At 46.0% G+C, this 26,042-nt stretch overlaps 1 protein-coding gene across 2 annotated transcripts in view; it reads right to left on the bottom strand.

Moving 5' to 3' along the window:
- Positions 1-26,042, bottom strand: part of LOC310777255 (LHFPL tetraspan subfamily member 6 protein) — a 56,380-nt gene that overhangs the window by 28,098 nt on the left and 2,240 nt on the right. The window lies entirely within an intron of this gene.

The following is a 26,042-nucleotide window of genomic DNA, read 5'->3' as shown; positions in this document are numbered from 1 at the left end:
CAGCTGGGGATCAAACTGGGAACCTTCAGCATGGGAGGTGGATGCTCTAGTAAAGAGGCTAATACCAATATGGGCTCTAGCGTCTGTCACTAGAGCGTCTCTTAACACGTTCACTGCCAATAACGTGTTAACACGTTTTCAGAATCCAGCTGTTGACTGCCAACGACGTGTTAACACGTTTTCAGAATCGATTTTTTTTTTTTGACGGTGGGACGTTGATCTAACCCTTTTACGTCTCCTACACCAGAATTGGAGGTATTGAATGTGTATAATCTATTTTACCGACCCACTGAGTGTCGACATGTCTCTCCACAGTAGAAAGAGGCGACCCAAAACTGGAGGGAAAAGCGCGAGGAAGCCGTTCTCATACTGTAAAATTGATGGCGAAAACGCTTTCACTTTCGCGCTGATGCACAGCGGTGGCAACGGTGGGGGGTTCCAAGAATAGATTGGATGCACACTTTGAAACACGCAGCATAAATATGACCAGAATCGCATCAAAGCTCTCAACCAAAACTCCACGAAACGAGCGAGTCCACCCAGACTTCCTCAAACAGCGGCCGCGCAAACAGGCAGCAGCCAGGCAGCAGCAACTTCGTTGTGACACGCCCGCTGGAGAGCCAGGGAGGCAGGAGGAGAACACACACGGAGGGAGGAGTTGGAAGCAGAGGGGGGTTTCCTGCTGTTATGGAGGAAATTACTGTTCAAAACTATTGTTTAGATGTCTGACTCTTACTGATGCCAAAAATGAATGGTTAAAGTGACTGTTCTATCGAATTTCACAAAAAGCCGTTTATCTCTGAATAATTTTTCTGACGCTGAAACCATGCTGTATTCAACTGCTAATGCTTACATAACTACTAACTCTACAAACTAACTCTTTTAGACAGAGAAAGCACACATTCTATTAGTTCTTTTGAGATATTGTGTGTTCACAAAATCTTAGCAGAAAAGAATCCTCGGGTCTTGAAAGATGAGCCAGAATCCTCAAAAAAACCCTCTGGCAGAAGCTAACTACAGTAAAAAAAAAACGTCTGGCAGTGAATGTGTTAAGCTCTTGGGGGGTGATGTCTACTCACTACACAGCACGACTGCGGGCTATGTAGTATGTTACATAAGTACAGTAAATTGTAGAAAATCTGCATACGAACTAAGAATGAGACATGTCTTTATGTGAGATTTAAGTCTACTTCTTTCCAAAACACAAAGATTGCAAGGTATGGTGCATCAGCATTTCGATCTTCTTCAGTCTCTACTGAAGATGCCTGCTTGACTGAAACTTTTTGTCGCACTGCACCTGAGCAGCACAGCATGAGAGCTCGCCCAAGTCCATCAAGCCGTCAGCTCGACGAGCACTGGACTGTATCATTGTGATTGAGATCGTGCAGCACTGGACTGTATCATTGTGATTGAGATCGTGCTTGAGAGAAATACAAACATCAAGCACCTTACTCAACGTTTGGCCCCTTTGTTTACACTGACAAATAGCTTGTGACAGATTTCTCTCCTGGTGCCTGGCAGCGTTAAAATGAAACCAACCTGTGGAAAGAAGTGGGAAAGCAACTCCGGAGAGAAGGCTGCAAATAACACTCACTCCAGCTCTGACTGACACAGCTGTGTGTCTGCGTGAATGTGTTGCAGTGTGTGCGTGGATGTGTTGCAGTGTGTGTGTGTGTGTGTGTGTGTGTGTGTGTGTGTGTGTGCGTGTGCGTGTGTGTGTGTGCATGTGCGTGTGTGTGTGTGTGTGTGTGTGTGTGTGTGTGTGTGTGTGTGTGTGTGGATGTGTTGCAGTGTGTGAGGAGGATGGAACAAGTCCAGGCCAGGATCACACTTCATGTGTCAAGTCAAGTGTGTTACTCTCCTGTGTGTTGTTTCAAATGAGAATGTGTTAGCTGTGTGAGGAAGGAAGGAATGTAGAAGGTGTTGCATATGAACACATTCACATTTTTAACAAGCTCGCTGTTTGTAAAATCCGCGAAGCAAAGATACAGCGAAGAAGATATATGTTGTAAGATTATAACTGATAAGAACCATCTTCATCTCGTTATTGCGGAGAACTGTGCGCATAATTAATGTGTAGCAACATACTTCACATCATGGAGCGAGTGTGATACCTCAGAGCGAGGAGTGACAGATAGACACACACCAGCGCCCCTGACATCTGTGACTGATTACAACTCGTAATGTGTGAAAACGGGGCGGTGATGAATTTAACAGTGTTCCCCACGGAGCGGAGACCCTCCATTACCAGTCTTATTACTGCCTCCATCTCCTGATGGCTTAATTGATCCTTATGGGCCAACAAAGCAGCCCCCCCCCCCTACTCACATGGGAGGGATGTCTGATACGATGCCTGTGATGTCCATAAGCCAGGCAGTTGAGTGGAGAGAGGAAGGGGCGGAAAGGGGCGAGAAAGGAAGACCACCGACCACAATTTAATTATAGCTATAAGGGACCGAATCTCTCAAGATACTCAATGGCAAAATAACCATTGGACCATAAAAACGAACGCTGCGTTTTATCACAGTAATTAATTTGCATTGGCCACTACTTGTTTTCCTTCCCCCGCAGAAAACATGGAAATGAGGTGAATAGTGTGATGGGCATGTTGTTCTGCCAGGCTAACATTGCTGTGGCGCATGCTAAACTGAGCGCCTTCACGGATCAATTCCCAGCAGAAATGCTAAGCATGGAGGAAATAGCACTCCGTTCCGCCACAGAGGTTGACCACAGCATATGCCATCGCTTTTTATTCCCTGTGTCTGCCTCTTTTCCATTGTATTTATAGCAAAGGGGGGAACTTGACTTAGATCATCTGCTCCATCTGGTGATTCGCTGTATGGGTGCCACATCCCTGGCTCATATGTATGATCTCTCTCTCTCTCTCTCCACTCGCTGGCCTGTATGATCTCTCCCTCTCTCTCTCTCTCTCCACTCGCTGGCCTGTATGATCTTTCCCTCTCTCTCTCTCTCCCTCTCTCTCTCTCTCTCCACTCGCTGGCCTGTATGATCTCTCCCTCTCTCTCTCTCTCTCCGCTCTCTGGCCTGTATGATCTCTCTCTCTCTCCGCTCGCTGGGCTTTATTTAAAGAAGAGATGCTAAGTAAGATAGCAGGGCGTCGCACAGCCTCTCCGTCTTTCTCTCTGACACCAGCTGCTCCTGCACAGTTTATGATGCTGGCTGGGAGAGAGAGAGGGGGGGGGGGGGGGGGGGGGGGGGGGGGGGGGGGGGGGGGGGGGGGGAGGGTAGGGGACTGGAGCCTGTGGAGGTGTAAAGAAAACTTCCCGGCGTTCCCGCTTTCTCTGGTCGCTATGCAAAAATTCCACGGGAGGCCTCCAGAGTCCCGTTCCTTCCGCAACCCTCCCCCCCAGCCTGTGCTCCGCTGTTCAGCAGCTGAGGAAGGCGAGAGGAAAGAAGAAGAGAGGAGTGGTGTGGAGGAGGAAACGGTGGCGAGGGCTCTTGCAGAGGCGAGAAAGAGGTTGATAAAAAACAAGTTTTTATCTCCATTTACCAGTATACTTTGACTATAAAGGCGTGCAGGGTTCTTCTGGGACGTTTGCACCAACAGCTGGAGCGGAGCCACTCGAAATGTGAAAAGACTCATGTAAACTCACTTCAGAGAAAACGTATGCCCAAGGATCGTTAGTAGAAAATGTAATCTTCTGATCTAGTGGAACACAGAGGGAAATGACTGGAGAAAAAAGAACAGCAAAAACAAAAACAAAGAAGCTTTCACCAGCACAGACGTAAGCCCATTTTCTACACAATTAGTAGATATATTAATTAGTAGAAGAGGACAACTGGAAATGTGGTCGTCTACCCATGACTGACACTCATTTCAAATCTCTCTTTAAATGCCCTGATGTCTTTATCCTCTTAATGTATTCTATACTCTGTGTGCTGGGGTGGAGACACGTGAGGAAAGATGAGGGGAAGGAACAGCTGAAGATGAGCCGCCATCTCAAATGCCTCATTTCATGGGTTAGATTTCTGCTGAGGAAAAAAAAGTCCAAATTGACAATCACCCCCAATCCAATCAAATGATGAATGAGTTGAAGCGTGCCCTTTGTTTCCTTAGTGTGACGTTTGCTGAAGCTGTATTTGACTTCCTCTCCAGAGGAACAAACAAGGAGCCGGGCCTCCAGCGGTTATGTCGGGCCAAGCTGGCATTCACTTTGCCACAAATGCAAGACTTTCTGAGTGTACGTGCCAGAGCAAACAGCTCGCCATGAGGCTCTCCTCTCTGCTGTACGTGCCAGAGCAAACAGCTCGCCATGAGGCTCTCCTCTCTGCCTGTGGTGCAGCTTTCATGTATACGATATGTGCAAAACAGCAGCCCAGATGTGCAGATGTGTTCGGTTCATTTTCAGTTCAATCATTTCCACTTTGAGCTTTCTTCAAAACTCAAAATTGCACACACGCACGCGCTCTCTCTCTCTGACACACACACACACACACACACACACACACACACACACACACACACACACACACACACACACACACACACACACACACACACACACACACACACACACAGAGCTTTGTGGTAAAGTTTCCAGTCTAGAATAAAATAACTAAAACTTCTGTTTCAATTTAAGAATAATAATGGTTTGATTCAAAGGTTGCCAGACTGCATTGTTAAGATTTCAAATACAGAGTTCTGTCAGTAAGCTTTATGGGTGGAGCTAAAACACAAGCAGACCATAAATGGCTTGCAAACAGTTCTTTGTCACCCTAAGATCCTATAGTAATGAATGACAAACAGTTCTTTGTCACCCTAAGATCCTATAGTAATGAATGACAAACAGTTCTTTGTCACCCTAACATCCTATAGTAATGAATGACAAACAGTTCTTTGTCACCCTAACATCCTATAGTAATGAATGACAAACAGTTCTTTGTCACCCTAACATCCTATAGTAATGAATGACAAACAGTTCTTTGTCACCCTAACATCCTATAGTAATGAATGACAAACAGTTCTTTGTCACCCTAACATCCTATAGTAATGAATGACAAACAGTTCTTTGTCACCCTAACATCCTATAGTAATGAATGACAAACAGTGATGGAGAGCTTCTTTGGCTGCTTCCACACCATGTGCACTTGTTTACATAATTTGCAAGACCGTCTGTTTGCACTAACCTGGCAACGAGACAAGGCTGTGACTGAAATGTGAAAAAGTGAGATGAGGCGGGGGCAAAATAGTAATATCCTGGGTCAGTATCTTTCACGTCTGCTTCAGCTAGCAATTACAGCGACATGAGGGTGTGCGCAGACTTCATCAACAAAATGGAAGCCCGAGTGGAAGTAAACAGAAAGCTTGAGGAAGGCAGAGCTGGTGAGACTGACTTCTCGTGCTAGTTGCTCATCGTCACCTCGCTGTGCAAGCACAGTCACGCATGCTTGTTGCCTCAGAGGAGATTGGAAGATCAACCCCCCTCCTCTTCCCTGCTTTTCATTTGCACACTCACACGACACGGCGGAGACAGGTCAGCGCTCCGGCAGCCACCTGGTGAGCAGATGACGTGCCTCCACAGCTCTGCATATGCTGATGATGGGAGAGGCGCGGGCGGGGGGCCGGCCGCTGCCCGGAGCCTGTCTGTCGTGAAGACAGATGAGGCAGCGGAGCTTGGCCCCCAGGCCCCCCGGGCTCCCTGCAGGGACCTCCCTATCGGCCTGGTAGATTAGGTCTGGATCACAGTTGACATGCCACAGCGGAAAGCAATGGCATGGTGGCCAGAGAGGCTGGAGTATTTTTCTACTCTACAAGTGGATTGGCCACCAGTGAACACAGACTTCCACGTGTAAATTGTCTTCATATACACTACCGGTCAAAAGAGACAGCTGATTACTAGGTACTATGTTTTTCATTATCTTGAAGCCATTTTGATTTGTTTAACACTTTTTTGGTCACTGCATAATTCCATTTGTTTTGATTTCTTTACTGTTATTCTAACATGTGGAAAATAGTAAAAATAAAGAACACTTTTCAATAGTGTATATAGGGTATTTACTGTACATATAAATACACACAGGATTGCATTAATACATACAACTCTACCGTATGTGCAGCTCTAGGCTTTTGTGTATTTTTAAGGCCATTAAAACATGATAACAGATACACTTTCTCACTCTTTTATATTGCCATTGGAGAAAGAGCACATTAGTGGCCAGTCAAGCGGCAGCAGCCCATTTTCACCATGTCGGCGTCACCTCCCCCACCTCTCCATCACCTGTGGCCTGCAGATATATAGCGAGCCATATACATGCCAATGAATCACAGGCCTGCTTTGCACACGACACATTGCCCTTGGATAGGTGTTACATCTCAAGCTCAAGGTCTGACAATGGGCTAATTATCACAAAGCGCTGAGATAGTGCCGGCGGATGTTAGGGGACATGCATGTTTAGTCAAGGCGCGAAGGCAGGGGTGGGGTTTCTCTTAATTACCAGACACACTGTGCCTGTGTAGGATCAATCATTCCAAGGGCAGAGGGGATTTTTAGAGATAGAAGACATAAGAGGAAGGTCAATGGCTGGAAGGCAGAGGGAGCACGAGAAAGTGCTGTGTATGAAGAACGCAGAGCAGGATGAAAGCCATAGGGAAAACGCACGTGGGCGTGTGGGGTGCAACCGTCGAACCGAGAGAGAACACTGCGAGGCAATCAGTCGCTCACCATCACAAGTGACAAATGGCGGTCCTGTCGGTAGCTCAGGGGAGGATGTAGATCTCTCTCCACAGATCAATAAGTCGCGCGGACGCCCCTGTCGCGGCCTCTGGGCGCGCTGCCCGCTCGTGTCGGGCGCCCCACCCGCCTGCCCCCCCCCCCCCCCCTCCCCCCTGTGTAATTGGCCGCGGGGCTTGCCAAGAAGAAGGAGACAACAAAGCTTTAAGCCAAGACGCTACAGGGCTCCGGGCGGACACGTTGGAGCTTTGATCATGATTACAGCTCACTGGGGCTCAGGGCAGGTGTCTTCCTGACTCAGCGCCGCCCTGCTGGGAGGAGCCCACCACTCCACCACTGTTAGAATACTTTGCCTCGGCTACAACACACCTCTAATCCCGGTGATAGCTGCCTACGTACAAGCTGTCTGCTTTGAGCTGTTGTTTGGTTCTGTTGCCGTCCAAGAAAGTGGAGTTTGGCAAAACTCATGGGGGTTTCTGACTACCGGTACAATTAAAAAGAAAATGAAACGTGTTTATGCGAACCACTCCCAGGTTACCTTGTCTTTCTTTATGTATCTGGTTTTCTCATCAAAATACACAGGTTTTTCCTTTGGGCTTTATTGACTGCAGCCAAAATTGTCATATTCTGGGCTTTTCCAGACATTACTTTTTTCAAATTCACAGTGTTTACATGGGTTTTTCAGTATGTACAAAATGTGATTATTATCATAGAAACATGTTTTTATACAGATCAGCGACATTGGAAAATATCGGTTATTGGCCGTAGCAGCAATGTTAAAATCGGTTATCGGTATCGGCGAAGATTTTCATATCGATGCCTCTCGACCTCGATCACATAATTTCCTCAGCAAAACCTATTTCAGAGTGCCTACTGACAGCAATGGTATAACACCAGTGCCTTTCCGTTTGAAGTTTGAAGTAGTGTGTGTAGCATATAACCTAAGTGTGTCTTTTCAAACTGAATGTACACCACTGGGGGAAATCTTCACACGTCAGTTGCCGGGTGACTGCTCAGGAAAGAGTGTTCAGTTTCTCTGAAGTCTTTGACTCTAACTGTCTCTACAGAGCAGAGAGCAGAGCTGTAGATTGACCAGTAGCATTATTCTCTGGAGGAGAGAGTGTGTGAGCTTCACACCAAATACATGAGTTTCCTCTGGAGGAGAGAGTGTGTGAGCTTCACACCAAATACATGGGGGCTGTCAACCTTTGGGGTGCCAAAGCTTTGATATAATAAGCTGTCAGCTTTCCTTTGAAACCTTTGACATTTCATTTTGGACTGTTTCTTTCTTTCTGCCTTCTTTCTCCTCATTAAATCACACATTTTCTTTGAAAATTCAGTGTGAAAAAGGTCATATTAATACTTTACATCATATGAATCTTGGCAGCTTTAAGGGAAACCCCCCCCCCCCCCCCCCCCCCCCCCCCCAAAGACAAGACAAACCGCTATTGGTGTGGTACGTTGCCTTTCTGGGCCCAATTTGTAGTTTGGTGGTGTCTTTTTTTCTTTCTTATTCCTGTGCATAAAATTCAAGATTCAAGATTAGTTTTAATAGCCATAGTGAGTGATCATATTACAAACAAGGAATTTGGACTTAGTGCAGTATGCAGCGCAGCAGCGATCACATCAATTGCAGAAGATGGAGTAGACAGAAAACAATCTAAAATTATGAATTATAAAGTGCAAAGTAAGAGTCCTTTAAAGTGACGTATAATGGGGTGGGGGGGGGAGTGTCCATGGGAAAATGTCCATATAACTGGGCAAATATAGATGACATGACATCATGTGTATATATTCCCAGTGCAGCTACAATCAAATTGACAGATCTACAGTAAATGTCAGTCTAAGAATCAAAGAGACTCACCCTTTTGCACCACTGCCTCAATAGCCTCAATAGACCAGAATGCAATGCATTAGGGACCATGTTGGAAATAAGTGTTCACACTTTTACATGTCATCCCTTGGATTTTGTTGTCTTCTATATCCATAAAATCAATAATCAATCAATCAATCAATCAATCAATCAATCAATCAATCAATCAATCAATCCAGCCACAAGACGTGTGTGGATTGAAAAAAAGAAAAGAAAATTCTTGCTCTCTTGTTTTTTACTACACTATCAGTATTGCTCTCTCCACCCACATGCATGATAACCTGCAGCTGAATGCAACAAGTTCCCACCCGTTCTCTGGGGGTTAGGGTTAGGGATAGTGTGAAATGTAGGAAATCACTAACCAAGGTGGAAGTAGACAAGAGAGACAACGGGTACAACAAAAAAGTAACATCACAACATCACAATATCACATATCATATTATCACTATCTCCTGGAATGCATTGAACATCACAGATTTGTTATATATAACCATGGAACAGTATTCGAGGGTGGATTTCTTCCAGAAAAAGTTGGCCTAATCACACACAACACAACACATCAGCCAATCTACAGAGAAAGTACTAATCAAACTCTAGAGGACATTTCCAGCAAAGAGCAGGGGAACAACAGCCAGTTAGCGAGAGTCCACATTCATCTCAGCTGCTTTCTGACAGGCAAACACATAATGGACAACTCCTCTTCAACGGCATGGCCGGAGGAGACAGGAAGCCAAACGACCTGAGAGCTACAGACACAGCGGAGGCTGTCAGGGGAGATGCTGAGATAATGATGGACATTTACTGCCCGGGTCCCAGCAGGGTATTGCAGGCTCTCTGGACACAGGATCCTGGCACAGTTGTCTCTGCTTGTATTGACATTTCTGCGCGCAGACAGGGATCAGTTTACCGGATGGCTTACAGAGCAACCTTGATGTCACTGCTGCTCATGGGTGATGTGCAGAATGAGTCATGTCAACCTCTCTTGTCTCTCTAATAGCCACCTCTGCCACCACCGCAGTGGAACAGAGCGAAATACTATATTAGATACTGGAGCAACTTGTCAGAGAAAGGGGTTGGTGTAATGGGCATTACTGTGGCACACAATAATCCAAATCATAATGGTAGGAGATATGCTTTGTCCACTCTGTTGTATGACTGACAACGCCGAGTGCCTGTGACTCCACAGCTTCTATTATCTGCCTCTTTGCACTTGACAAGCTATTCAGCCTCCATCATGAGTGCGACTGAGTGAGTGCTCTCCATTTGGAGCGGGGAGAAGGACACTCTGGCCATCCACCTACTCTGTGGTTATCTCCAAATGTCAGATGGTGAAGCACATTACGCTCGGGTTGAAACATGTTGAGCAGAACAGCTTTGGAGGACATTACAGCCCTGATCATCCAGCTGCTCTGACAGAGATACAGCGATGTGAGGAAAGCCATCATCAACTTCAAGCCCGTTATCACTTCGTCGGAGCATTTGAAACTGTGCTGTTATGACGACAAGCCATCCACTGAATCTGTTTTTATTTGGATAATTTCACACTGACATAATAATGTCAGATGTGCACCTTGTGAATGAGCCCAAAGCAAATTGAATTTGGCAAGCGAATCCTGAATGTGTTCTCATGGAAGCCTATCTTCAGTTTCCATGCATTCGTGCGCTCCGCCAAAGACACAGAAGGCAGCAGGGAGCAGAATAGGACGTGGCCCTGAGGGGAACGCTGACAAAGGAGCAGCATTAGAGAGGCACTATCAGGACAGTCATGATAACGACACATTAACTAATGATCCACTCTTTGCTGGCGAGGAGGAGATAAGTAGATGTGAGCGATATCTCTGGCAGTGGAGCTATGCAGTTTGACTCCCCAAGAGCTCCACATACAAGCACTACGGACCTCATTACAAATTCACCTTAACAGGTGACAGCCGTGTCTTTGGCTGTTCCTTTAAAAGCGCTCTGGTTCCGTTCCCATTTGCCCATGTAATGGATGTCACGATCCCTCCTCCATGACATCTGCTGTGACACCTGTCTGCTTGTGTGAGTGTGTTTTTGTTATTTTATGCCTGCATGTTTGCCTGTCTGTCCGTCGCCTTACACCTGTTCTCCCTGTCCCCAGGAAAAGCTGTCTGCCTGCCTGCCTGCCTGCCCGCCTGCCTGCCTGCCCTGCCTGCCTGCCTCCCCTGCCCGCCAGCCAGCTCTCGTCCTCGGGATCACCTCAGCCTAGCTCCCTTCCTCTGCCTTCTTCCCCCTGGACCCAAGCCCTATACACCAGCCTCCATCTCACCATAAGACCTACATCTAGCTACCTTGTAAGTCAGTGACTTTGTTGTGCCATCCTTGTCCATTTTTAAAGCTATGGTTTACTTTGTATTATTGCCTTATCTGTTGCTGAATAAAATAAACTGAAACCATCACTGCACGAGTTGTAATAAAAGACTTGTTATTTTGACCGTACCTGCTTATTCTGTGTCTGCGTTTGGGTTCAGCCTGGATTTGTGACACATAGTAATTAATTACATACAGGTAAAGTCAGACTGCAACACTGGAGTGCAGAGACTAGAATGACTTTCGTGTGTTTCACAATAAATCAATACTTTTTTTTAATCTACACGCTTTGATGAATTTGATTCTTTTGAATGGATTGAGATTACTTTCTCTGGCGAAGATTTATATAAATTGAAACCACAACTGCGTTCGCATTATCTTGGAGTTATTCAGTGAGGATTGGTGTTTTCATTACGTTGGTGGCGAGTCGACAAAACCCGAGAGTAACTCATTTGTGATGCATCCCCACCATCTCCCGCTAGAGACATCGCCTCGCCAGCCAGCTCCAGCAGTAGCATTCACCGGCTAGAACACTGTGATTAAAAAGCTCTGGGTTCAGTCACAGCATGACTCAGTCACAGCATGACTCGAAATCACATCGAGGAAAACTTTCTGGAATATTCTTCTGTAACTGGAGCCAGGCCCCTGTTGCCATGGGGACCCACAGCGAGCCTATAGCCCGGGAGCTGGGTGTAGTGGGCATGTCAGGCCCGGGAGAACAATACCTCAGACTGGGCCCGGCCCGAGAGCAGTGCTGCTGGCTGATCAAAGACTACCTTTGTTCCCATGTTCCCGTCGGAAAGAAGCGGAGTCCTCAACTTTTGCTTCACATTTCAGCTCTCTAGTCAAGCAGGAAGGTGGACGTCCAAAGTGAAGCAGGGACATATGAAAAGTGCTGAATGCACAGAGGAGGAAAAAGTGGCTAAATGAGAACATAAAGGCAGCGACTGGACTGAAGGATGTCGGGTGCAAGGAGGGCAAAGTGAAACTGCTTTGCTAATGTTCTCCAGACAGCTGAGGGAAGAGATAAGGTATCACTGCTGATATGAATGTCTGCCTCCACCTCCTAACACCTAACACCTACTGGACTCCTAGACTGTCTGTCAGAGCAACTTCCTTTGATTTAGGCGCCGACCATTATGTTCAGTGAGTCACGTTTCTTCAGTATCATCAGATCTATGCCACACTGCGTTTTATAATGCAAGGCAAAAATACTGCAAGAGATACTGCTTTGCATTACAGTTCCCTTATGGCTTATCCAGCAGACTGCTTTTGCACAACAATCCTATATAAGGCCATCAACTCTTGCTGAACTACATAAACACACACAAATATGGCTCGAGGATGTCTTGGGTCCTGTTTATAGTCTGCCGCTGGCTCTCTCTGACATCAAGTTCACATTGTGCATTCCACAGGCCTTGTGTTGTGCTTTCACATGCAGGGCCACGTTTTTGGGCTGAGTGGTTCCAAATGTACACAGTCTCATGGTGGGTCTCTCATCTCAGGTCCCACCGTACTTCCAGGGCCCACAGTACGTCCAGGGGCTTTGTCTGCTGGCTAGATAGAGCAAAACGCCGCTGCTCCTGCTCCTTCGTGCCACTTTTGTTTATGCCTTGGTGCTCTGTTCCTGCTGAATTTCCTCTCTTTCAGGTTCACAGAAAGGCCAGTGAACAAGGTGGCGCTTCACTCCTATCTGCTCATGGAAGGCAAAAATAGACTTTGGGAAGCGAGAAGTGACAGCGTAGGCCCGTGGTGACGTGTTTGGATTAGCTCTCTGCAAAACTTCCATTCAAAGTCCCAATGACGCTGCATCTTGAGAGCATCTTGCTTGCATAATGTGAAGTGGGACGCGACGCAGGAAGGGATCGTTCAAAAGTTGGGATCAGCAGTTTCACTTGTGTAAACCAATAGAGAGCCAAAGTGAACGTCACTTCCTGCCTTTCTCGGTGTACCAGCGTCTGAAAAAATATGAATGGTTGTGAATGGACACAGATGTTACTTGTTTCGATCCCGTTTGAATTGTGCCACGGGGTACACATACAGTATCATGTTTGTCAATGTAAATTATATCTTTGCAAGTCAAGAAAGTTGCAGTTTGTGGTAAAAGTGTGGCACGATAAGTGATAAATCAGAAAGACTACGCACAACCAAGTCGCATAAGTGACGTCTCTCCCGCCAGTCCACGTTGTTGATGGTGTGACGTATAATGTGCGACATGAGAGATGTAGTCAAATGACAAAACTAAACCTTACGTTTCAGTTTCAGGACAAACTGCGACTTTCTTGACATGCATAGTTATCTTTTTAATTGACAAAACAACATGTGTACCCCGTGGCACAATTCAAACGGGATAAAAAAAGAGTAACGTCTCTCTCCGTTCACCACCTCCGTTCATATTTTTTCACACGCTGGCACACAGAGAAAGGCAGGAAGTGACGTTCACTTTGGCTCTCTATGGGATCAGCAGTTTTATTTGATGGGAGGGGCGGAAAATCTGTGACGGCTTTTATGGGACAGAATTTTAATGTACGCATGTATGATTTTCAAAAATGTCAACTAGGTGTATGGTATGACATTTAATTTTGGTGTGCTAAAGGTTATAGTGGCCTGCTTGTCAAGAGACCACTGACCGCACACAAGACTCCGGGGATTTCGCCAAATGTTGCTACCACCCCCGCCCTCCTTTGGTCTGCACCCCCTGCTGCTGAGGAAACTAGATCCTATAATAGGAGGAGCCCACCCAACTGCTGACCAGTTGGAATGGGAGTCTGGGGAAGTAAAGCAAGCTTTCCACCCAAACACTAAACGCACTCCAGCCTCCACTACTGCTGCTGTGGGCAACGGCAGGGAGATTATTGTTCAGCTTGTGTCAGCCTTATAAAGAAAAGTGAGGCGCACACACTTTTCTTTTCTCCCACCAAACATATTTTTATGCAGCACAATTACATGGTTGTCATGTTAGGGTAATGACAGGAATGTTACGGTAATGACAGGAATGGCATTTTGCTTATTACAGCGGCCTTTGATGATATTTCTGCCGTGCTTCAAAAAGCCCAGGATGCAAATTTCAAATGCCTTCAAATAAAGTCTTCTCCTTTGTATTGATCAATTAGCACACAAACACTCATTTTCTCAAAGCTCTCGCAGCTTCTAGTTTATATGGGTCAAACTCATAATGAGAAATCGTCAAGTGTTGCTATTTTAGCATTCACAATCACAGTCTAAGTATAGATTTCTTTTGCCTCGTGCTGTTAAGACGGCAGAAGAAAAGCTGTGAGATTTATTGAGAGAAAACACCTTCACTTCACGACAGAAGCGTGCTCAAATTAAACGTGTGGGGGTGTTTGAATGTGGGGAAGTTGGGGGCAGGGAGGTGAGCGACAGAATATTTTTACCCCAAATTCCCAGCATTCCTTAAGGCAGCCCAGCAGCCAGCACAGACAGACCTTGACCCTTGCATGCAGAACATAATAATACACACACTCACATGAAACTGCACACATGCTCTCAAAGAAAACACGCACACAGAGAGATACAATGAAAGCAACAAATTCACACATGATCCCAACACACACACACACACACACACACACACACACACACACACACACACACACACACACACACACACACACACACACACACACACAAGTAAATCAAAAATCCAAATTCTTAGCCAGAATTTCATCCATCATAGACAAGAGCGCCCTTGTAACCTTGGCAAATGCTCTGATTCAATGTCATTTTGACTATGCTTGCTCCTCCTGGTTCACGGCAATCACCATGAAACTCAAAAACAGGCTACAGACGTCTCAAAATAAACTAATAAGGGTTATCCTGAAACTGCATCCCAGAATCCATCTCCTCCCCTCTCACTTCCGTAGCCTTAGGTGGCTCAGAGTGGAAGAGAGGGTTTCTCAGATCAAACTGTGCATGGTTTTCAGGATTTTTAAATGGGAGGCTCCTCGCTACCTCTCTGACTACTTCTGTAAAGTCAGTGATGTACATGGCTACTCCACAAGAGGAAGCACTTCCAACATTGTTCCCCCCAAATTTAAATCTTTAAAGGGTAAATGTACCTTCTCTTATTCAGCAGCTATTTTATGGAACAAACTCCCTGAGAGTATAAAGACCCTTAATTTCAGGATTTCTTTTAAGCTTGCCTTGAAAAAATGGCTGGTTGGTTCCCAAATGGGTTCCTAACCTTTTATTTTCTTCTGTCTCCTGTATGCTTGCAGCATTTGAACCCATGGTAGGTCTTTGATTTATTATATGAGCTGGTCTCTCTTTTTTATTTATTGATTGGTGCATTTTTGTTGTTGTTTAATAACCATTCATTCAATGACTGATTAGTCATTGAGTGTATGGCTGTGTTGTTTAATGTTTTTGTTGTTTATGTTGCCCGCGCACACACGCGCTCACACATGCACACATACATTCACTCCACTTGTCCCATACAAAGGACCACAATGGAACAAGCCCTTGGGCTTTATTGTGTTTTACTCCTTTTGATCAATATTGTTTTGTTGTATTGTCTTGCACAATTCTGCATTTATTGAATCAATAAAGATATCAATCAATCAATCACACACACACACACACACACACACACACACACGTGTCACTAGTCTCACTTGCCAATGCCAGACTATCTCCGTTTCGTGCTGTACCAGCGCAGTAGAGAGTCTGGCTCCTCTCACTCTGGTCTAGCGGGAGAAAAGGCTCTGTTATCTTTATAACCATCCAACGAAAGTACCTAGCAGGCCTGCTTTATTGCACAATCAAAATCTTTGTCAAAACTTGCCATTTTTTCGTGTAACTACGCTAGCTGCTAGCTAGCGTTGTTGTTTCACAGCGGCGGAGGCATTTTAGAGCGGTTAGGGATTTCCCTTCCGCTCCGACTGAAATGGTGGGCATCAATGGCAGAGCTTAGACCCGCAGCCTGCTTCCAGTGAGTCAGGCTAACCTGTCACTAACTAACAGTTATGTTCATGCATGTGAGTATCATTTAAGCAAATAATCAAATTTCACAGAGCACTCCCACATTAACGCAGCCCACAAGCCTCTCGTGACAGACACATGCCATGTGTGTGGGGAAGCCCATCCGCGTAGAATTTGATCTGCAGCTGCCTAAGAGGTCACCTTCACCTGCCCCCCCCCCCCCCTGCGCTATAGGCCGACCAAAGCAAAGGCTGCTGTTCTTAAAGAGCTGCACACTGACTGACCTGATCTAATTCCATCAGAGAGACAGGCGCGCCTTTTGCCACACATTATCTATCATCAGCGCTACGACTTCACATCCAGCTCTTCATTCTATTCCCGGCCTTCTGCCTTCCACTGATGAGATGATAGATGGAGGAGATAGTGTACCGGTAATCCCATTGGATCAAATTGGCCGGCAAAAAAACAACAACAGAGGCTTCCACCAGTCAAACCAGCAAACAGAAGAAGAAACAAAATAACTCATTTGTAAGAGACTGTTGACACTCCCTCTTTTCGGATATGGAAGTTTGCAATATATATATATAAGGTATCTTGGTTTGAGGGTAAAGAAACTTAAGACAGGCAATTACTGCGGATTCTTTCAGCGAATGCCTAGAATAGAGTGTTCTCTCGGCCGTTGAGCGTCGTCGTTTTATTTGCAGATCTGTCTCCATATTCTATTTGCTGGCTGGTCCGCTATTTGACCTACGAGAAAGCAGCAGCAAAGAGGAGGGTTGACCCCATGTTCGCCCTCTCTAGGAAGAACGGGGGAGGTGTAATTAACTGTAGTGTTAAAGCCACGGTGCCTCCGAGACTGTAAAACAGGGTATGAATACTGAGCAAACTACATTACCCACAGGGCTCGGACCCAATCCATACTTATTCATTTATTCAGCCCAACTCCGTGCCCTCTTGACTCCCTAAGAGACGTCTAACAGGTCAAACTAAAGCGTTCCATCTTCTTCGCCACTAATTAGACATAACATGCGGTGACGTGAAGAAAAACAATGGCAAGGTACTGTGGCTTTTACCCTGTTCTCTCTTTGTTTCCACTCACACAATAGGTTTTGCCTGCCAAAGAAACAAGGTAATAAGACAAGATAAGATGAAGAAGGTCTAGCTGTCTTCCAAAAATAACAAATGAAGTCGTCGGCACTCACAAATAAGTGTGTATGGCCTTTTTAATGATGCGCAGCAGCAAAACCCTGACGCGTTTCAGCCCGGAGGCTTTCAGTAAGGCTGCTGACTGCATCATTAGAAAAGTGATACACTCATTAATTGTGAGTGTTGACATTTATGATTTTTGGGTCAGCACCCATTGCACTCTAAAGACCGTGGTCTTTCGTTCAAGTATTCCTGTATTCCAACCTGTGGCTAAGCCATTATTCACTGTAAGTACAAGTGAGGCCGCTGCCACCAAACGTGCCCTCAACGACGTGTGTGTCAGCACCAAGTCACCGGTAATACCGCCAAGCGGCGCCTCCCGCCATCTGCTAAGCATCTGCGGAGGTGATGATTCATCCGCTCACCCGCTCATATTCACTGTTTTTATAATGGAGAGCAAAAAAAAAAAGCCCTGGCCCGTCAGCCGCAAGGACGTGATTTGAGTTACGAATCACTTGGGGTTTCTGTCTCACTCGGGGCCCCTCATGATTACCAAACCAGAGGAGTACGTTTGCAGTTTAGTTTGATAAAAAAAATATATCAAGAAGAATTGAATCACGTCCCCAAATTCATTTCCCAAATTCACTCATTCCACTCGAGAGATTGGCTTCACTTTTGTGCTTTGAGAGCGACATTAATGCCAGCCACGACTGCAGGCAGCAGACACGCTTTGTGGAGCGCTTCTGCTCCCATATGCAGCCTGCTAGAGAAAACAATGACTTCACAGAGGAACAGACTGAAATAACCCTTCCTGTCTGTCCTTTGGTTCCCCCACACTTCCTGTTTGACAAACCTAAATCCCTGTTGAAGCTGGGCTTTCCGCCCTGTTTCTCTCTGTCTCTCCCTCACTCTCTCACTCTCTTTCTTTCTTTCATTCTCTCTCTCTCTCTCTCTCTTTCTGGCTGAGCCCGGGTCCACTCCGGTCCTCGGGTCACTGAGTACTGGCCCAATCTGCTTTTTTTTTTCCTGCCGACAGCAATGTGCACAGGCAGGGAGGAGGAGGAGGAGGAGGGAGGGAGGAGGAGAAGTAACACAGTAAGGAGAGTAAAGAAGGACACGAGCAGAGGGGTGGACAGGAAGCAGAATTAGGGGAAAGGTGAGACAAGCCTGAAATAGAGAGATACAGATTGGGAGCAACCGAAATAATAGCCTACCGCAGTAACCCCAAATGAGAGGGGCGGAAAAGGAGGCGGGAGTTCGCCAGGGGACAAGGCGGCGGGGGTGAAGGAGAAAGATATACCGTAGCATTTAAGAAAAGAGACTGCCGTACGGTGCACAGGCTACACTTTCTGCCTGCAAACAGCCCCAGCGGTGCTGCTGGTGGTGGTGGGGTTTGTGTGGTGAGCAAAAAATAGCTGCGGGCCGGGCCTGAACGAGCGCATTACAGTGCCGTCGTAAGAGTGGACTGCACTTTAGGTGATCAATCACCTCGGAGGAAGAGGCGTCCACTTTATAACCATCAGTGGCCGGAAACCAATGAGCAGCAAGATGGCATTCTAAAAACCATTACAGCAGGTTCTTGTCCGTAGAGTGAAATGGCCGAGCTCTCTCCACTCCAACATATGGGCCCGGCGCTGCTATCTCATTAGTTTTATGCAGTGTCTACATGGCAAGAGGAGACAGTGCAGTCCATCACCATCACATCAACCTGGCAGGAACGGTGAGGAGGCGGGAATACAGATTTCTGGAAGTCAGTGCAAAAAAGGTAATTCGACACATATGGGAATATTCACCCATCGCCTGGAAGTGTCTTTCCAGGGGGGCTTGTTGTGATCCGCCTGCCAGTAGACACAGAACATGACGAGACGAGCACTCAAAACAGAACATTCCCTCAGAAACGGAGCATTTCATGATGGCAGAGGCCCTCTTCTGTTGTACCTCTTCAAAATGACTGCTGTGGCTAAGAGGGGAGTGGAAGCACACATTCTGGGACTGGGCGCCGTCCAGCTGGCAGCGGCTCGCAAAGCCGACACAAGGACAAAGCTCCTGGCTGTGCTGGTATGGCTCTCAAACAGGACAACACACTCCTCTGCCAAATAGCCTTTGGCAACAGTACGGAAGCCACAACGACAGCCCATCCGCAATTTATTTACATGTCTTCAATTGATCACGCACTCATGCCCTTGACGTAAATTGTCGGCTAGAAGTAGCACACCGGGGGGAAGAGGTGCATTTCATTTCATCAGGTCCAAAACAAACACATGACCAGGATACTGTAACTGCACTGCACACTGTGTATTGTAGGTCACCTCTGGAGGAACAATGGAGCCACTCAAGACGCTGGTATACTTAACGCCAAGGCAAACTTTCCCTAAATAGAGCCACTGCGGCTTTCCTTCATTTACTGACATTCCACACCGGCGAGCGAGACGCTAGCGCACGGACAAAGAGCCAATCAACCAGGAAGGGAAACGGAGAAGCTTTCCCAAAAGGCAAAACACAACACAACCAATTCTGTGATATATTGGATGATGGCGCAGTGGGAGCCGGCGTGCGGAGTACTGGACTAGTTTGGCCAGCGAGTCTGTGCACACAACGGAGGCCAGAACCAACGCGCCGCTTCGTTTCCTCCACAGACTCGTCCTTTTGTTGGAGCGAACCAGCCGGATTTAGTTTCTGCTGCAAGTGTACTGCCAGCGTTACAGTAACTCTATATAGAGATGCGTGCACTAAGTGACTTCTCAGAAGCCTCAACGGCAGCTGCTATCAATATTTTCAGTGTTGCATTTCTTTTAAGCTTTAATTGCTTGGCTAATCATCACGGCTACGTTTCTCCTTTGAAGAAGAAAGTCCCATCCAAAAGCTTGGCGACTGGTCAGAAAGCACACTCTGGCTTTCAAGAGATAAAGTGGAGTGTAAAATAAGCGATAAATTACATGTTTGTCATGGCATTCTGACAGACCTCCCAAGGAAGCGTCAGAAAGCAGTTATAAATGGAAAACCCCACATTTTTCTGATCTTATTTCATCAAAGAACTGTAAAAACTCCAGTCATATTGAATGTAAAATACATTAAATGTCTCTAGTAAATAATAAATGTTCTTGGCCCTTCCCACAGAGTTGGTATTGAATTTGCCCTGGAAAAGTGTCAAGGGTTCTTGGTACTTCTCACAATTAGGCTCCAGTCCAAGGCTCCCCTGCTGACCGCAACATATATATTATAGCTGGGAGTTCTGCTATGTTGAGCTGTTTCACGTTTCCTCTTTTTTTGTACCCGTCCCTAGAGGAAAGTGTATCTATAGGTCCACGCCTCCTAGAGGACACCGTACCTTATGACATCCTCTACCTGCACCCAACCACACGTCACAGACTGTCCCCTTCAAAAGGCCAAGTACAGCCGGTTATGTAGCTTATTGCAGGCCGAGAGTGATTTCCCCTCCAGTTTCAAAGTGCCTATAGCCCAGATCCTTTGGCTTTGAGTATATATATATATATATATATCTCCAAAATGTCATTTATATCAAAAGTTAAACTAATTCCAATCCAGCTGACATTCTTTATAAGTCAAAACAACATTTGGAAGCGATTTCTCACTGAGACTGCACTTCTTAATGTGACTTGTGATCGGATTTTAGCTGCAGATGTTGAGAAAATGAACTTATAGAATCCTTTGAGACCTTTGCTTTGGATTTTATTCCATAGATAGACCATGACATTTCTATTTCATCGTTTGCCTCAAACACCGGCTAGGTGTCACCGACATATTGACTCTACCGTTCCAATTAATTGGACATCACTAAACTATTATCTCGAACAAATTCCAGAGTGTTTTTCCTAACACGTCCTGAAGAAGAACCTGCATGGTCGAAACCGGTCGGCGGTGTTGTTTTCTAAACTTTTGATATGCCCGAGCTAAATAAAGGCTTTTTAACTTTAAATCCTTGACTCTGTGTGAGAAGTGCCTGAAGGAAGCTGCTGCTTTTTCATCTGGATCAAATTAAAGGAGAATTTCGTTTTTTTTTAACCTGCAGCCCTCTCCTCACATTAATTATGATCTGACGACTCACCCAGTGTTCTCCGCAGCGTTTTTGTCCGTCCTAGGCGTTGTTTTGAGATCAATAGTGTCCAAGCGAGTCCTAGAATGGAGCTCCGTGGGGGCCAAGTGGCAGCGTGCTTTTCTGCCATCTAAATAGACCGTTTTATTCCTGTTTTCGACGCATATCGTCATAAACTGTTCCCTAAGGAACGTTCAGACTGCAATTCTCCCCCGGGCTCTTTTCACCGGTAGTTACAGGCATCCCATTTTCGCCTGTCGGGTCAGTGAGACACAACTCTCGTCAGAAAAGTCTCGCGGGACTTGACGAGTCCCGCGAGTCCCGCTAGGACGGACAAAAACGCTGCGGAGAACACTGGGTGAGTCGTCACATCATAATTAATGTGAGGAGAGGGCTGCAGGTTAAAAAAAAACAAAATTCTCCTTTAATGTACTTCAAGAGCACCTCACATCTACCTGGAGCCCACAAGTGAGCACTTGCTAACTCTCTCGTTTGTAAATTCCAGAGTGTTATTTGGCCTTACAAATGTGTTGAATTTGATTCTATTGTCTTCAATTCCAGTCTCTCACAGCTGAGAGCCACCTCTATAAATAAGCTTTTCTTTTGTCGGTGATCCTGAAAGTCTCCCATGCTTTTGTATCTTCACGTTAGATAACTCATTATTGCTTTATTCACTTAGAAAACGGAGCAGCAAGACTTTTAACAGGTGGGAAAATGAGACCTCACACAAAGACCTAGTTTTGACATCATTACATTGCTGGTCCTCTGGTGCCTGGTTTTAATTTCGAGATTCCACGTCGAGTCAGTCAGCTGGTTATCACAAAACTCTACTTAACCCCTTAAAGCCCAGGCGACTGTTACAAAAAGCACCTTAAGTTCAGATTTTCCTTACAGTCCAAGTTCAGGTGTCCATAAAATAAAATTGGTTGCACAAAACACCCTTAGATCTTCTCCTTAAGGTTAAACATGTTAAGGAAAACGTAAGCACAAGATCTAAGAGTGTTTTGTGCAGCCGATTCTATTTTATGGACACCTTAACTCGGACCCTAAGGAAAATCTTAACTTAAGGTGCTTTGTGCAACCGGCGCCAGCAAAACACTACCCAACTTTAGGCCAGAAGGTTGTTTAGATCTGAATCCTGTGTTAGAGCCAACTTGGTACACGTGGCTGCCTGGCTGTCGCCAATGCTTACGTTAAGTTTGATGGGACCAGACGGAGAGGCGGTCTGACCCAGTCTTTGAGACGTCTCAGGGATCTGCAGATTTTCCATTTTTTCAAGCACAAAATCTGCACTGCTCCTGTCATGCGAGATATGTAAAGACAAGTTTTGAAAATGTTGAGAGAAACAAACCTCAAATTAGTATTTAGAAAGTATTGGTTATGGAATGGGATCCCCTAGGCAATACTACATATATAAACATCAAACAATGCAGAGTCTAACTAGCTATTTTGATTTGGCTTAGCCCCGTTGTTTTTCCTTTCTTTTTTTCCCACACAAATGACTGCACACACACACATAGACCGCGTGCACACACACAAACACACACTGACTGCACATACAGACGCACACGAGTGCTGCACACAAACACACACTGACTGCACATACAGAGGCACACGAGTGCTGCAACCAGGTTGGTTTTACTTTTCGTGAGGCAGCAATGGCACCGAGATCCCTCACGACCGAATCCAAGTGAAGGATCTTTTCAAGTCTGACCCCCCGTCTGCACCACATCCTTTAGAGTGTGCACCCCAAAGCCACAGAGACGAGAAGCTACAGGGAAGAAGGTCGTCTGAGTGTGTGCACTGCAGAGTTTCGAGCTTTTTCAAAGTCATATGGTGGGTGCCTGGCTTTATGAGCCAGAGCACAGTCTCACAGCCTCTATAGCCTCTCTGGCCTGAAGAGTAAATCTGGGGTTTTCCCCATCAGGAATCAACCAACCCGAGAACATATTTACCCATTGTGAAATGTGACCTCGGGGGAGAAAAAAACAGTATTACAAGAAGAAAACAACAACAATAACAACAATAACAGCTGTTCTAGTTGTAATAATATCATTCTTTCAGCGATGGCTTCAACTAATGAGATAAACCACCGGTAAATCCATTCAGCCATTATGGGGCTGAGACAAATGACAGGGAGATATAAGGTGGCTCTTAGCCCAGATAGGCCCCGGCCTCTCTGGCATAGACACTCTTCATTAGCGGACAACAATGGGCATAGCGGGGAACACAAAGCGAGGAAGACGCGGCGTCAAGACGCGGCGTCAAGACGACGAAGCACAGGCCTCTTTCGCATGTGGAAAACTCACACATGCAGCGCTGCACCGGCTCCGCTCCACGCCTCATCTACCCCCGCTCCCTGCGCCCGTTAATCGCTGCCTGAGATTTGATCGTATCTCTCTGCATATTTACGCTCTCGTCCCCCCCTCCTCCCCCTCCCCCCGTGGATCTTTATTTCTCACTGAAGCTTTTGCTTAATGAGAAGCCAATGTGTCAGAGAGATGGTGGCTGCTGAATGATTCTATCAGCGTGCACTTTTCTCTCTCTCTCTCTCTCTCCAACTTGTCCTGCGTGCCTCGTCTCCGCTCTCTTCTCTCTGAGCTGGCCAGCTGTGTCACGTCCAATTAGCCCTTCTTTGACAACTGCCCTTTTGGATCAGTAACGTTCAAGTTACAAAGATCTGAGCGCTGCCCCCTTGTGTTGCCCCCACCCCCCCCACCCCCACGCCAGCGCCCCACCCGCACCCGCCTTCTGCCTCCACTTGCACTCTCTCCATCTAAAGTCTGGATTTGTGCACGTTTGGGAGAGGAAAGAAAGACACAGCGAGAGAGATCGACAGGAATGTTTTAATCCTATGACCAAAAATAGCAGCTTGCTGTAATTCTGAGCGTATGAGTTGCTGTGAGCAGAAAAGTCTCTCTCTCTCTCTCTCTCTCTCTCTCTCTCTCTCTCCATAAAAGTGCACATTTCCGAGTAAGGCAGCCAGCCTTCGCCTTAATCATCCTCCACACTATACATCATTAAAACACCTGTTCCCGAGTAGCTACGCCTTTTAGAACCAGGACGTGGCGTGTTGTGGTGGTGGCCTCTCAAATCTGCATGCAACCTGCTTTTTCTGTCACTTGTCTTCCCAGAGAGCCCAGCTGAAGAGCTGAAGAGCTGAAGTGCTGAAGCTGAAGAGATGAAGTGCTGAAGCTGAAGAGATGAAGCTGAAGTGATGATGGATTGTAAATAGCAGTGCGGTGAGCCACAGTATGTGAGTCAACGCTTTGAGTTGATGAGAGGGCTGGGGCGCCGCAGCTTCTTTAAACTGGGGCAGAGGAGGAACACACAGCTTCTGTGGAAGCCTTGCCTCAGACCTCACGTCCTGGGAGAACACATGCAAAACCAACAGTACACATCAACAAAACCAGCACAGTGTGGAGCCGTGTCCACTTACCTTCAACAAACAAACAAACAAACAAACAAACAAACAAACAAAAACAAATAAGAGGCTTCCCAGGCCTGAGCTGCAGTGTGGACTGGACACCTCTGAAAAACGTGTCTCTGGAGCAACAGCCAAATAGAGCAGGAGTGTAGGTTTAATTCAGCTTTGAGGGGGACAAACTCTGCAATCACTAAAGCAGCAAATCACACTGACACACTGAAGGCAAATCTGCATCCTAACTGCAACTCTGTCTTCCCTCACCTCATCAGCAAGACTGACATGAGAGATAATTGTAGATGAGAAAAGTCTGCATGAGTGCAGGAGTGAGATCATAAGGAGAGTTGATGTTCAGTGTGATCTACAGTAAGATGCTGAGCTGAAGTCCTGATCTAACGCTTATTTTCCTTTGTCATAATGCATTTTCCACTCAATCCAGACTCTCTTAAGCTAGTAGAACTGTGTCCTAAGTCCGACAGCTATGGTTAGCTACTATGACCATGTACTGTTTACAACCAGTTTAATGGTGTAAAGTCAGGTATGACTTCTTATCTTTCTAGCGATATATCGTTTTAATCATTTACTTGAGATTTGTCTTTACCCGAGTCAGGACAAGGAAACTATCGTCAGTCATTTAGCATCGTGCTAGGCTAGCCCTGAGTTGGTCACCTGGCATCATGCCAACGTAAACAACGCAGTTAAGGCATAAACAATCGATTGTTGAATGTCACCCAAGTGCGTCCCGGGTTTCTCTCATCAAAGTCACTTTCCTAAACTATTTAGACATTTAAATGGCCATGTATTATTCATAATGAAATTTGGCATGTAGATTGTTAGACATGTCTAAATTAATTCCACAACACTGTCATGAATATCCGCACAAAAGACCAGAAAGTGCAACAGACCAGATGTGACGACACAGGACAACAGCAGCGGAGGGTGACTGACTTAGGACACAGTGATGTTAACACTTCTAAACATGCAGAGCAGGTAAAAATACAGTATGTGCCATTGTGCCACTCAATTGTGTGTGTGTGTGTGCGCGCACACGCACGCACGCACACACACACACACACACACACACACACACACACACACACACACACACACACACACACACACACAAGGAAGAATGTCCCCACAAAACTTCGCCAATGGCACCAAGATGGTGGCAAGAGGATCATGTGAATCACTGAAGTATATATATTTTTTTTTTAACAAAAGAATCACTAAATTCTGATGATTTTTCTGCAAGTACCCTAACAAAGACTTCAAAGTGTATGAGCAGCATTGTGAGAGTCGCTTTTATAAACTGTAGTCTTGCGATGAAAAGGTAAACTGATCCCACGTTCACACTGCAGGCAGCGCACCCAACAAGTCACCACAAGTCCATTCATTTCCTACAGTACAGAGCTGAGCCAACAGAGAAACTCAAGTCCATTCATTTCCTACAGTACAGAGCTGAGCCAACAGAGAAACTCGCCTGATGTGTGGACCGTCATCAAGCTTGTTGACCGAGAGAAGCTGAGGCTGCGGCTGAACTTTTCACACTCATCAGGTCATCATCAATCCCATTTCCTTGCT

This window comes from Poromitra crassiceps (assembly GCF_964638095.1).
Source record: "Poromitra crassiceps genome assembly, chromosome: 5".
In the NCBI taxonomy this organism is placed as follows: Eukaryota; Metazoa; Chordata; class Actinopteri; order Beryciformes; family Melamphaidae; genus Poromitra; species Poromitra crassiceps.
Note: the sequence above shows the minus strand (reverse complement) of the source record. Positions and strands in the feature narration are given on the sequence as shown.